This window comes from Rattus norvegicus, chromosome 1, assembly GCF_021556685.1.
Source record: "Rattus norvegicus strain SHRSP/BbbUtx chromosome 1, alternate assembly SHRSP_T2T, whole genome shotgun sequence".
Lineage (NCBI taxonomy): Eukaryota > Metazoa > Chordata > Mammalia > Rodentia > Muridae > Rattus > Rattus norvegicus.
Window position 1 is genome coordinate 53,821,670 of NC_141534.1, and position 14,787 is coordinate 53,836,456.

Genomic DNA, 14,787 nt, shown 5'->3' on the forward strand with positions numbered 1-14,787 from the left:
TTGCCCTTTCTCAATACCTCATCGAGTGGATTTGGGTGGAATACTAAAGGCACCCACCGGGCATGCTCAATGGGACATGGCGGGTTCCCAGAGAACCCACATGGAACACTGTTCCCATGCAGAATGCACAAGACAGGAGCTCTGATGCAGTAATTACATGCTTGCTTACGGTACAGGCCCCTGTTCTGTCTCCAGTAGGCTCGGAAATTCAAGAAATAAGTCTAGTTCTTCAAAGAAAAATGATTAAAGAAAATACTTTCAAGCCTTGTGACAATACTGAGATTCTTCCAATGAATTGGATTGTCAAATGAGCCATTTGATCTTCTCAACAGCCTAATTTACTCTATCAGAATAAAAGAGCATGCGCATTCATGTGCCAAGCTTTACATCCAGCTGGGTGCTTTACACACGTTATTTCAATCATTCCTCATGGAAATACCTAAAATATGGCCATCATTCCCACCTTAAAGCAAAGGACAGTAAATCCAATCTTGGCTAGATATCTTGTCACACAGAAAGTAAGATTGTATAGGCTTGTACATTAAACCTTGCTTGGGTGTAAAGTTCTAATCCTTAAAATACCTTTGATTTTTATTTTATCCGTGTGTATGGGGTTGTCCGCTGGTTTGTTTGATGTGGTTGGTCGGTTGTCTTTAGATTAGCGTGTGTACCATATGCATGCAGTACCTCCAGAGGCCAGAAGAGGGCATCAGACCCACGGTGTGAAATGCTAATGGGTTCTGGGATTCAAACCTGGGATCTCTGGAAGAACAAGTGATTTTAACTGGTAAACCGTTTTTCTATCCCCTAGTGGCAGAATATCATTTTAAGAGGAACCAACCAAGGACCAATGCCATTGGCAAAAAGGGAAAAGAGTTAAGTTTGTTATCTGGAAATTCTACTAACATCCATCCATCCCTCCTCAAAGCAATGAGTGTCCCAAGATAGAAGAAAGTGGGACATACAATGACTAGTAACAGAAAGCCTGATTTTATGCTGAGATTAAAAAATAATGCTGTTAAATGTAACACAGATGAATCCAGATTAAGGGAAACTGTACTGGTTTCAGGTCCTACTTTAAAAGAAAAATAACCTCAAGTAAAATATAACTGAAAAAAATTCACTGTAATTTTAAAATTCCTACAAAGATAGCAATTAATATCTAAAAACCACAACAATAATACCATGTGTTATCGCATCATATCTAAAAAAAAAATCATCAAAGTATAGAAGACAGATCTTCTCTGTAATGGAAAGCCAATGTCTATTCTAACATCTGATAAAAACACATACACAAAATATATGTGTGCACCCCCAGAAGAAAACACACACACACACCTCCCTGCCTCCTAGTGGGCTTCCCAATCCCTGAGTTTGACCTTGACCTCAAGAAACTCTGACCAATGATGTCTGCCCATCCATTCTACAGAAAACATCCATACCAGCAGCAACCATCAAACCTTGGAACCAAACACTAAGTCCCTGGTCCAAAGTAGATTTTAATATCACTGAAGGTGAGGAAATATGATGGTTTATCAAAGATGACTGGGTGTCTTCTAAATGCTTTAACAATAATTAGTCAATGAATAAAAGAGGAGATGTTAGGTTCCGTTTATGTCATCAAATAATATCATTATAATTAGAGACTTTATTGCATCTGAAAAACAATATTTGGGTAAAAATATAAATTAATAGTCAATGTTGGTGTTATGGGAATACTTGTGCAGTTTTCAATTCCAGTAATTTCCAGCTTACCCCAGGTGCAGGTGCAGGAGAACAGTATCAGGGCAAAACTCTAAACTACATACTTCAAATTTGGGTCTATTCTCACAACCTCTTGGTCTTTAAAACTCATACAAGTATTTAAAACATCTGTCCTAAGCCTGTGAGTTTTGACCTCTTTTGGGGGTCAAATGACCCTTTCACAGGGGTTGCCTAAGACAGAAAACACATATATTTACATTACAATTCATAACAGTATCAAAATTAGTTATGAAGTAGCAATGAAATAATTTTACGGTTGGGGGTCACCACAACATGAGGAACTGTATTAAAGGCCACAGCATTAGGAAGGGTGAGAACCACTGCTCTAAGTAAGTAACACTTTTAGAAAATTCCAACAGAAAGGCCCACCTTAGAAATTGTAACTGGATGGAAAACAGTAAATCTGGCTGAATTCTGATCATTTCCTAGGATAGAGAAATACTTCCCAACTAGGGCTCACATAGCCAGGCAGAACGGGTAACAAAACAACACAAATCTCATTTAACCTCACAGACTTAAATGAGACCGGGATGACACAAAAATGAAAATCCGGGGAAAAGTCTATTTTCACCACGATGCTGCCTATTCCGATATTCTGTGGCTGTTCTGATATTCCTGAGGCTGTCTGTTTATACTGGTGTTGTCAACAGACACAGGCTGGTTCACACAGACAAGCTACTGAGGAAAACGCAGATGTTCAGCAAGCATCTGGACCTTCTAAAAATGAAGTGTCATCTCCCCAGCAGCAAAGCAGATTGAAGTTAATGATGACTAACAATGGGAGAGGTTTGCCCAAAATATTTTCAGAAAGACACGTCCTGTGACAAGTGTGCAAATGACACCTACAGCTCTGATCGTGGTGAGAACTGGACCGGCCTTCCTGGAGACCGTTAGCCTGCATCCCACCCCATAGTTTGCCCCTAATAGTTCTCAAGAGCTCTCATCCTTGGAAGCAGCAATGCACAGAGAGGAGGATATCCCAGAGAAATAAACAGATGAAAGTCTAGTTCTCTATGGCAGTTCTATGTCTGGGCATCCACTTATTCTGTGTTTACTATGGAGTTCCAAGACAGTGGGGCTAGCAAGATGGCTCAGCAAGAAAAGAGGCTGCTAGCCAAGATGGACGACCTGAGTTTGATCCTTGTGACTCTGGACACACATGGTAGAAGAGGAGACCTCTAACCTCCACATGTGTTCCACCCCCACGATAGACAGACAGACGGACAGATGGACAGATAGATGGACAGATGGATGATGGATGGATAGATGATAGATAGATAGATGATACATACATAGATACATAAATACATAGATAGATACATAGATAGATAGATACATAGATAGATACATAGATACATAGATACATAGATAGATACATAGATAGATACATAGATACATACATAGATACATAGATAGATACATAGATAGATACATAGATAGATACATAGATACATAGATACATACATAGATACATAGATAGATACATAGATACATAGATAGATAGATAGATAGATGATACATAGATAGATACATAGATAGATACATAGATAGATACATAGATAGATACATAGATAGATACATAGATAGATACATAGATAGATACATAGATAGATACATAGATAGATAGATAGATAGATAGATAGATAGATAGATAGATAGATAGATAGATAAAATCAATAGTTCTGAGTCCATCTGCACAGAACGATAGGCAAGTCTGTACATGAAGGCTGTACGAAGGTCAACAGAGGTGAAGGTCTTACCACATTTAGGGTAGATCTTCTCCCATCAATTAAGGCAAACAAAACAACTCCCCCACAGACCCACCCACAGGACTATAGAATGAAGAGGGTGTTTCCAGGTGATACCATTTTGTCCTGAGTTAACAACGGAAGCTACCTACCACAGCACCCGTCGTGGTTAGGTTTCTATTGCTGTGATCAAACACCATGACCAAAAGCAACCTGGGGAGAAAAGGGCTCCTTTGACTCACAGGCCCGATTCCCTGTTCATCATTTATGGGTCAGGTTAGGAACTCAAGCAAGGCAGAAACCTGGAGGTGGCAGCTAAGACAGAGGCCATGGAAGAGTGCTGCTTATAGGCTTGCTTGCTCAGCTTGCTTTCTTGTACACTCCAGAACCACCTACCTGAAGTGGCAAACACCACACACCAGATGCAGTAAGCTGGCCCCTCCCACATCAATAGTCAATCAAGAGAATGCCCCCATCAGACTTTACCCAGGCCATTCTGATGGAGGTACTTTCTTAATTGAGGTTCACTCTTTCTGGATGACTCTAACTTGAGTTAAGTTGAAAAAGAACTAACCATAACAACACTCCTGGCCAATGTGATCACAGATCTGCATGCATTTATCAGGTAGACCACTCCTTATATATGTGAGTAATGCATTGTTTTATGTAGTGATGAACGAATAAATATGTAGAACTGTGTTCAAAATCCCGCATGATAAATACTACAATGCTTTGCAGTTTTTAATTATTCTGTGCATATTTTTTCAAATAATTTTTTCAAATAGATGCTTCACAGATGAATCGGAACAAAGATTAAAGTGAGTAAGATGTTTAACCATGAGGCCTCTAGGTCCCAGGGGAGACTTACCCTGGCCTTCTGTGAACTCACCTATATAGAGAACTGGTGTGCTGCTAATGAATTTTGTACATCCTCCAAAATTTAGAGGCAGACTAAGGAGAAAATGACATTTTTTATTATTTTTTTCTTCCAGGAAAAGCTTTCGAATTTAATATTTCATGAGTTATCTTTACTTTAGAAAAATTCAAGTTAAAATACAGAGCACCCATTTGCCCTTAATTCCAAAAATATATACCAAAGTCATCATCAGCTATTGCTGTTCAATCCAAATCATTTCTCAGCGGTAGAGGGCATGAAGCTCATGGCTGCCAAACTGGAGCCTGTTGACCTCCCACACCTCTGTCATCACTTAGCCCCCAAGCTGAGAAGAGCAGATACCCATGCCCCTGGGTATGTTTGTCCCCTATGAACTGAGTCTACAGGGAAAGAGGGAGGGTGATTTACTGCCTATGAGAGGGTGCCCTTGAACAGGAAGAAAATAACTCCAGCCAGGATCTGCCCTGCCCTCAGTCACCTGTAATGTGTAGACACTGGGAGCTAGGAAACCTGTTTATACTGCCTCCCACAAAAAAATGGTCCCATGGCTCTCCAAGCAGACCTGACTCTACAGTGAAATGTGCCCATTGGGCTCCCTAAGAAAGTATGAGAACAAAAATCAATGGCCTCACTGAGGTCAGGCTTGCATATCCCTGTGGCAAAATCAAGTAGAGGCCAATCCACCGCTGTTCATGAAAATTAAACACTGCCTTCAGAACCCTGTGTCCCCTCAGATTTAAGGAGAAAAGAGACATGTTTCCCACTCGGTCACAGTTCACTGTATCACAACTCATCCCCAGAGTGGGGCCAAAAAAGGGGGGTACAGGAGACAATAAAGGACCCCAGTATCTTCTCTGTCCATCAACAACTTAGCTTGGCGCCTCCCATACTTGGCCTCATTGGAACAGCCTAGGAGGTCCTAGTAACTATTCTGGTTTTACCCTTGAAGCTAATGTCAGCCATTGGTTTGCTTTCAGATAAACAGTTCCACTGGCAGAGAGAAGCTGGCCGCTTCTCCCCCTCTTTCCCCTCCTGTCATTTTAAACAAGTGGTCTTTTTCCTCAGCAGATGTTAGTGACAGAAAGGAAGGACAAGTGCTGGGGGAGGGGTTGTTCTCTCTCTCTCTCCCTCCCTCCCTCCTTCTCTTTTACTTCCCCCTGTCCTTTCTCCTTTACCTCCCTTTTCCCTCCCCCTCCCTCCTTCCCTCTTTTCCCTCCCTTTCTCATTATTTATTGTGCTCTCTCTTTTTCTGAAAACCCAGGTCTCTTAAGGGAATATGCCTGTATGTATGGGTAAAGGGAGGGGAAATTGGAAACAGCTAGAAATCAGGAAATGCAGAAAATATAAGATTTTTTTTTTCCTGAGGACAAAACATGGATTGGCTGAGAAAATGTGAGTGCCGAGAGAGTATCTTAGGAGTAAAAAGCCAGCAAAGGAAAAGTGAGGAGTGACTTGGAGCCCATGGTAGGACATGATGAATTCTGGTCCCAGTGTGTCCACACCCTAAACCGTGAACCCATGGATGAGAACTCACAGGGTCACAGGGAATTACAGATCTGAGAACACTGGGGATTTTTAGATGGAGGCATAGCTTGGGTTACTTGGGTGTGAACCCATTGTTCTCCTTACAAAGGCTGAGTAAGGCCACCAGGTCATAGCCAAGTAGGTGTGAAGATGTGTCCAGGAGGTAGGAGGGAAGGTCTATCAGCCCACAGCCCTGCTAGCAGCTGAATCATGGACTCTCCAGTCAGGCTGTAAATGGCACAGAGTACTAGTTAGGTCCCAGAGATGCTAAAACTCCACCTTAGACCCGTTAGGGGTTTTGAGAGCTCCTTGTGTTAGAGGCATTTAGACTTTCTGCAGAAAGCCAGTCATCTAGAAAGTGAGATGCAGATGCCCTCGGCCTGCAGTGCCATTGTCTCTGCCAGTGCTCCTATTCCTGAGTGAGAAGAGGTAGATGAATCTGAACAGACTGCAGGTAACAGCCATATGCTTCTCCAGAGGACCAACGGGAGGCTTTCTTGGAACCCTGAGAGTATTCTGTAAGTTGGAAGCCTAATAGTTTCCAAGGAAAAGCCTGCAGCTATAAGCAAACCTGACCCATACCTGTTGTCTACAGAGAAGCCATATCTCTAAGTCTAGCCCACACTCAGCTTTGGGCTAGCCCACACTCAGCTTTAGGCTAGCCCACACTCAGCTTTGGGTTAGTCACCAAGAATCCTTGCATTTCTTCTGCAGCTGACTTTACAGTCTGCTTTCTCAGGAAGCAGAGAGGTGGAAACAATCCCACTAGGAGACTCATGCCTCTAAAGTTTATGGTAATATTTTGCCGGTGGCTTCTGACCACCGATGGATTTGACATTCATTTGCATCTTGACTAGTGTTGCTGTTGCACGGATTAGAATAATGCCCTTGTTTCCTGTTAGTACTCAGTAGGACTCCCCCACCTTACCCCCGACCCCGGCCCCTGTGTCAAGCATTGTTGCCAGCACTCAGTAGGACACACACACACACACACACACACACACACACACACACACACACCTGCCTATCCCACCCTCACCCCCCTCATCCCCACAAGCATCTTTTACTCCCCGCCCCTACTTGTTTGTTTGTGGAACTGCTCTGTTAGTTGGCTTCCCATGATGGTGGCCGAGAAACTGAGCCAGTCGCTTTCAAGAAGGCTTACTCTTTCAGAGGTTTCCGTCCTTGGTCGCATGGCTCAGTTCTGCTCCTTCGGCACTGTCACTCTGCATTTGGACAAGAACATGTGTCAGAGGAGGGTGGCTTGTCTACCTGCTGACAGCCAGCAAGCCAGGAGAGGAGCCAGCATCCTAGCCGGGCTACACCTCTGAAAGGTTCTGCCGCCTCAGAATCATGCCAAGGGCTGGTGACAAAAATTAATCCCTGGGTCTTTGGGGGTTATTAAAGATTCAAACTATTGCCCTTCTCAGTGTTGGATGTAAATCCACTAAGGTGTTACCAAAACAGTTCCTTTATAAAGCTGTCTAGTTTAAACAAGTCACCGTCTCATGTCTTCAAAAGGAAGGCCTTGAAATATAAAGGCAAGGATGGTCGTAGAAATTGGTTGGTTGCTCTCATTCCAGTCTACACACAGGAAAATCTCTTGTACAGATTAGGAAGTATATAATAGCTGCTGGTATCCCCCTTACACACTGCTCACATGCCACTGTGTCCTTAAAACCTCCCATCTCATATGTGTATAGGACCACAGGTCTTACTCTGACCACAGAATATTCCTAAAGGTATATGTCCACCGCATATTAAATGGATATCCTGTGCACTGAATAGACTCTGTAGACGGAGGCCAGTGAACTTGCCTCCGTAGAGGAGGCAGGAGATCCTCAGTACTGGGAAAGAGCTGGCTCACAGCTTTCTGCTCTAAATAACTTCTTCGTGTCAATTATCAACAAATGTCAACTTTACACTGAATGCACAAAAACTGAATTATTTTAAGCTCTGTGAGAATTGTTCTATATTAAAAAAAATACAGAAAAATGAGCAAACTCATTACAGACAATGACACAATTTCTCCATCTACAAAGTACTCTGAGCAAAAATAACTGCCTATAAAAATAATTTAGCAGTTCAAGGACACATTCCTTTGACTCCTTCTACTTCTTGAAGAAACTTGGCTCTTGATGGAGAAAAGAGCAAATGAGGTTAATTGGTATCAATGAAAAAAGAAACCAGTACTTCAAGTATATACTAATGATAAACTATTTACAAACATTCATGACCAAGCAGTTGTAATTTGCCTGAGTTAAGCCAGACTTCAAAGTTTAATAAATTGGAACTCCATCAGGTAGGGTTTCTTTTTAGAGAACTGAACCCTGCAACTAGCTTCTTCCAAAGTTTATAACATGTAAGAGAACAAAAGAGTAACTTCACTGTGGAGAAACTTAATAGCAAGTGCCTCAGCCTTGAAGCCAATGACAACACCAATGTGTAGTCATGCCAGTGGGGTGCATATTGTGATGTGTAATAACATTGTTCCTTCATGTCTGTGGCTTGCCTCCAAACACCAAGCCTTATTCTAATGATGCCAAAAACCAGACAAGTCCAAGGCAAGAAGTAGTCTACCAAATGCCAACCCAGCACTCTTCAAAAAAAGAGTGAAATATTGAGAGATGATCCCAGCCAAGAGGAGTAATTAGAATGTGTCTTGATGGGGCCCCAGGAAGAGGACACTTGGTGCAGCTAAGGAATCCTGAAAATTATGGGTTTTAGGTAATAATCATGGGACTATTGTGATTCACTAACTGACTGTCTTAGTTGCTTTCCTACCACCGTGATGAGACACCATGAACAAGGCACCCTACAGAAGGAAGGGTTTATTTAGGGTTTATGGTTTCAAAGAGTTAGAGTTCATGACCATCACGGTGGGAAAGCATGGCGGCAGGCAGGTAGGGATGGTGCTGAAGCAATAACCAAGAACTCACATTCTAACCCACAAGCATAAGGCACATAGACAAAGCTAATGGGGAATGGTGAGTGCTTTCAAAAACCTCAAATCACACCCCTCATTGATTCACCTCCTCCAACAAAGCCACACCTCCTAATCCTTCCCAAACAATTCCACCAATTAGGAACCAAGAATTCAAATATATGAGCCCTGGTCCAGGTCATTCTCATTCAAATCATCCCACTGAAACAAGTATCATATTAACCGAGGTATAGCTATCAAGGGAAGCAGTGTATTAGAATTTTTCTACATCTTCATTTATGTATTTGAAATTGTTTTAAAATATAAATGATCTAAAAGAAAAAATACTCCTTTGTTCTTTTTCAGTGAATATTGTCTTTTTTTTTGCATGTTCTATGACATTTATTTAGCTTTGCCCATTCTAGTCTTCCGTTCTATAAACTGACTCGATACGTCCCTTATTCCTTGATGACAGGCACTGTTTCCTAGTAGTCACAGACAGAAATTCACTCTTCTAAGTTTTGTGGATTGTGAATGCTCAGGACAGCACTTAGCATGGGGCCTAGGAGAGGACAGCAATTATACTTTCTTTAGGTAGGGCTACCCATTTTAGAACTATTTGCATAACAGAAGGAGCCTCAAGGATTAGTGAGCACAGCTCCTGTCATGTAGACTGTGATAAGTTCAGCCTTAGAAAACCTTCCTGGTCTTGAGAAACTCACATTGTCTTGTCCTAGGTTGCAACAGTCTTTTTTCTCAGCCCCCTTCTTTGTCTTAAGTCCTCAAGATTTTAACACCAAGACAACTGCAATGTCTGGTGCGAGCCAACTTTTAGTTTCCTTACCACAGGCAGTACTACTGGCTAAGCCCATGGTTTATTACCTTCCCAAGATATGATAAATAACTTGATATTGTAAAGCTAAGATGAAAATCAAGTTCATATATAATTTGGCCACCAACTAAGATACATGTTGAGAGAAGGGCCTTGGGGTTATACTACAGCCCAAAGGAGCTAAATCTTTGGTTAGTTGATGATAATAACGACAGATACAGTTGGCAGCCTCAAAAAATGAAAACAAGATCTCCCTCCCTCTCTCTCTCTCTCTCTCTCTCTCTCTCTCTCTCTCTCTCTCTCTCTCTCAACACTTCAGAGTCATTTTCTTGGAGGTTTGTTTCTTCTAAGGTAGTCAGGACAACTCGATATTAATCTGATTCAGGACTGACCGCCTTGCCCAATGGGACTCCTTACCTGTGTTTTTGGAATGTGACCTGTCTGTGCAATAAAGATTGAGACAAAGAAACACAATTATAGGTCTTCAAGGCACATGGTATGGGGAAATTAAAAAATAAAATAAATCTTCCAAAATGTTACAGACAAAAAGGAGTCACATGGTGTAATGAATTGGTCACAGACAACAAGACCTTACAGCCTTTGACAATACAATCAATCCGAACCTGAAAACTATCCTGGCCAAGGCTGGCTAATCCTCGATGCACCAAGATATCCTACATGCAGGAATTCATTCCTGGGTTGTGACTGACTTTCCTTGTTCTACTCACTCAACCCATTGGTTTAATAACAACCTCATCGAGGAGAGAAAGCACTTCCTGGTGAAATTCCATGTCTAGGTTTAACTCACTTTCTGAACAATGACTGCCAGAGTTGAAACAGCATAAAATATCTTAAATTGTCACAATGTATCACCATTTTATTTTATTTCTGTGTCCTCCAGGTTGGATATGATCACCATTGTCTTAAAGAATAGCCATGTTGACCAACATGAAACCCAGTGATAGGTCTTCAAGGCTCATGGTATAAGGAGATCAAACCAGTTAATAGTCCCTGTGGATGAATGAAGAAGGTCACAGATTTCCAAGAATTCAGAGATTCTCATTAAGTCCCCCTGAGGCTCTTTCCCCTTGAGGTTCCAACTGCTACTCTATAAACAGTTGCCTGAGAGGGACATTTTGGTGGTACAGCTCCATGTGAGTCACCCTAGCCCCTATAAGTGACTCCAGGAAACATTGTTAAACAATGGGGCATTAGGGGACAGTCTTTTCTTTACTCAACATTGTCTTCTCTACTTGGAGACACTAGAAGCTTTTCTTTCCCCAGGAAAAGTCATGCAATGTTCTCACTATGCGGAACATTGTTTAATAGTGAACATGTAACTTCTAAGGAATAGTCAACATGTTTTTAATTATTTGCTTAAAATTATATGTTTACTCACACAGAAATATTTCATAAATTATGATTTGAATGAATTAAAATCATAATATTTTATGGAATTAAAAACAATTGTTCATATTTTGTTATCTTGCTTTCTTTTCTACTTATGGCATAGAACTTTTATTGAGTTGAAATTTTTCAATGAGATTTAATGCAGTATTGTTATACTTTGTAAAGTACATCCTTTCGGGATTTACACTTGTTTAGGAAATAAAGACACACCATGCAATCCATGGCTTAGGACATACACTGTGCACTTCATGGCTGATAAATACATTCTATACATATTCAATGAGAAATCGTTGCCTTAAAATATGAAGAGACTCTTTTTAGTTAATGGTACAGTACTAAAAAGATATTGTGAAGTTCACTGATCCTCATGAGAAGTCCCAAGTTCTGTAGATTTAAAAATGTCCAATCATAGATTTACAATGTAACTGTAAGCAAGGCACTGTCTCTCAGATGTCCCAACTTCCTTACCTTAGAACTCAGGTGACTAGAGAGTTCATTTGAAGGTTGGTGGTACATGGCCTTGCTGCCTTTGCATGCCCCGTGTCTGCCAGCCTGGTGAGCCCATCTTGTTTCTATTTCTTCCATGTTCATTTGCTTCCCAACCTCTGCAGACATTCTTCTCACTCTCTGTGGAGCTCCTCTGGCACCCACAGAGGCCCAGGGTCCTCTGCCTCTGTGCATCTTGCTCTGCCGATTCCACTGAGCTCAAAAGGTTTACTTTCTCCTCGGGCCTCCCTCTTCTTGCTCCTCCCCCCTCTCTTTCTCTGTCTTCTCATGAAGCCAATGCTTCTCACCTGATCTTTGCTGAATAATGTGAATTATTTTCCCTCCCACCTGCCTCAGCAACCTCTTTCCCATCTTCTGCTTAGACCCGCATCATGCTGTTCAGACCCACACACCCCTGCAGATTTAATGAGATTCACCTTTGAGCAACCCATTCACCCAAAGAGCCTTGCTCTTTGATTCTGCAGTGGGATATGTTTGCCAAAGCACAGACCTGATGATACAGTATCTTCTCCTTCTGACTGAATATAAAGAATGGATCCTTCCTATCTGTAGAGGAAGTTAAACTTATAACACTGGTATGCAGGCCTTTGAGAACAGTATTGATATAGACTAAATACTGAGCAGATTTCAAGATAACAGATGAGCGACAGAAGGTTAATAGATGGTATACAGATAGAGAGATAGACAGACAGACAGACAGATGAGACAGACAGATGATATATAGTGAGATAATAGATGATAGATTTGTTGGTACCATATACCAAATTTTATTTTTAAAAAATTCTTTCTTGCAACTACCTCTTGATCTTGTCTAATCTTAAATTTAAATTTCTTTTGTTCTTTTCTCAAAAGTCCCCACCACACCTCCAATGTTAACCCCAGAAAACTGCCCCTGAGTTCTCTAAAAGACCTCATGCAATTCAGAAGCCGCAGTTAACAGTTGTAGATTTTGCTACAGCTCATCCCAAAGGACTCTCATCTTTTCATGGTTGGGACCTCTGTTCCCTGCAGACTGATTGGCAGACAGGGGACAATAAACATGAGCTAAGGTCACCTGAAACATCCATTGGGAAGTGGCTTTTATACCAGGCGCCAAGGGAAGAAGAAACAGATGAAAGACGATGTAGAATAAAGAGCCCTTGCTTTTAGGCGGCTTCCCAGCTCCAAAGCATGAGACAATTATTAGTAAGTGCCATTGTGACGTGAGGCCATCAGTCAAGAAGTATTAAATGATTTGTATCACTGTTCTGGAAAGCTTAATTGCTGAAGAGGTCTGTGGAGCCCTCTGTCACAGTGACCCCATCTCTTCCTTTCCCATTCCTAGAGAGACAAGTAAAAAGCTCAAAGAACAGAAGTGCTGTCTCACAAGGACTTGGCTTTCAGAGGATGAACAACCTCCTTGGGTGGCAAGGGCACACTTGACTCCAGAGTGTGACTTTAGCACACCAAAGACCACCTCAAGTGATTCTCCACACCACTAGACACACACCCACTGCCTTCACACAAGCAAATGGGCACACATTCCCACAGATACTCATGCTCCCACATGCAAGCCTTCACACATTCCCTCACAGGCATATAGACACACACACACACACACACACACACACACACACACACACTCACTCACTCACACCTGTGCACATTTCCACATGCCTCCTTTCATGTCATATTCTTTCATACCTTGTGCACACACATGTATGAATGTGCATACGACATATATATTTATACACATGATCAAAAACACATGCTTACACATATATATAAGGCATGCAAAGAGGCATATCTTTACACAGACATATGCTCACATGAGCATGCATGAGCACATATGTTATCATCCTTATAGCACATAGATATGCACCCATATACAAAAACATGGATGAACACATGTATATACTCACATAAGTACACATATTCTGAGGATCACAGAGGTACCCAGCTTACATGTACAACATGCTCACACACATTACTGCCATCTGGACAGTGTCAACTCAATCCTGGTTCTCCCCTCAAACTGGTTAGCTTCCTCTAGAAAGTGAAATTGAAATCAAGTGTGGTAAACTACCTCCATTTCTGGCTGTTTCTCCCTCAGAAACTTTTTCCACTCCACCACAAACTAAAAGTCTTCTGGAGCTTCAGTTTCCCATGGAGCCCTGTTTTCAGCAAGAATCCTTCCAGAGGAGGCTGCCTGCATGACTCTGTCTCTGGAATTCTCAGCTAGGAAATGTCACCACTCACTGATGATGAAAACAAGCCATGCAATAAATGGTATAGGCTAACTGTGGCAGTGTGCCATCATTTTGTAGCATCTCTAGCCAAACTGCTGTTGAGGGTAATGTCCCTGTACACATACCTTGCAACTGTGCCATGTGACTTCCAGGACACACACTTCCGGAAAGCTGAGTGGCCCATCCTTGATGCTCACTAACTCCATGCCTGCCTGTGGATACAGCCATGTGCTGGCACATGGGACTCCTGGGATTTCAACGAAAGACACATTTATCTCCAACATCCCTGCTGGCCATAGCAAGAGTATAGAGCTGTCTTCTCATCAGCTGCCCAGTCACCTACCCACTCAGTGGTAATAGCTCTCTCCAACTTTGAAAATCAAAAGAGTACATCTTCCTTCGGAAATGCAATCTATTCACCATTTTTCTCTCCTGCAAATGACAGAAATGAATCCATCTATGGGAGGAGCAGTGGAGTGGTTACACAGCCCCATCCTAAGATGCCTTCATTCAGTTTTCTCTTTGGTCATGGTATTCTCCATAGCAATTTTTTGAATCTTTTCCATCTCTTCCTATGCCTTGCACATTATTCAATTTGAGTGGTTCTTTAGAACCATGCAGCTAATTAACCATGGGTAGAAAACAGGGTGAGTCTTGTGGATTGCCCACATATGGACCCTTATTTTGTTTGCTGTTACGTAAGCTTTACAGGCAAGAGCCATGCACACAACATTCTCATGGTGAGATGTACTCCAAGCAATTGAGCGATGCTTTAAAGTCACTGAGGATGTGCTTGGTTTGTATACAAATGTTTGGTCCACATCATGTGAGAGACTTTGGAATCTTGGAGCAGAAATGCCCTATAACTAGCTTCCTACAGAAACTGAGATACGACTATACATGTCAAGGATGCTTTATTTACGAATATCTAATATCAATCCTGGATCCTACTTAAA